The sequence below is a fragment of the Myotis lucifugus genome, unplaced genomic scaffold (genome assembly GCF_000147115.1).
Source record: "Myotis lucifugus unplaced genomic scaffold, Myoluc2.0 scaffold_206, whole genome shotgun sequence".
Taxonomy (NCBI): Eukaryota; Metazoa; Chordata; class Mammalia; order Chiroptera; family Vespertilionidae; genus Myotis; species Myotis lucifugus.
The window spans coordinates 898,327-898,929 of record NW_005871254.1 but is presented as its reverse complement, the minus strand read 5'-3'; positions in this window follow the sequence as shown (position 1 = coordinate 898,929).

Here is a 603-nt window from a genome sequence, read left to right as displayed (position 1 = left end):
AACAAAGTGACAGAGTAATTTTATGTGGACGAAAGCTGAGAAATATTTACTTTAGGTATGTCTGTATTTACACATACAAAGACTAATTCCCATGAAAACTAAAAAGTTGGAAGTTCCAGAAGCCTTCCCTTTCCACGATGGAGGTGTGACGCAGGCTGTGGGCATAGCCATTCCCTGCAGATTAGGGAGCGAACGCAAACGAGTGTTCCTTAAGGCAAACAAAACAATTGTTGCTTATTTCTGTGCTCTCCCCTCATTTGTTAGCTTCGGATAAGGAAGTTTCCCATTTCTTTTCTCGAAGTTCAACATTCCACTGCTGGGACAAATCCCCGTTTTCCAAAACACTGATGACGTACGCAGGGGTAGGTTCTCGCCTCCGCCGCCGCGAGGGGGGCGCACGCAAGACCTCGGCCGCCGCCCCAGCGCGCCGTCGTTGCCCGGCAACTCCTCCGCCCTACCGGCCGAGCACGTGATGCGCGCGTCACGTGACGGGCCTCGGCGTCCTCCAGCCACGGCGTGTAAATAGGCCCGAGGGGCTGGAGCTGCGGCCTTGCGGTCTCCTTGCTCTTCCCGGCTGGTTCCCGGGGGGCCCCGGGGGCCCGG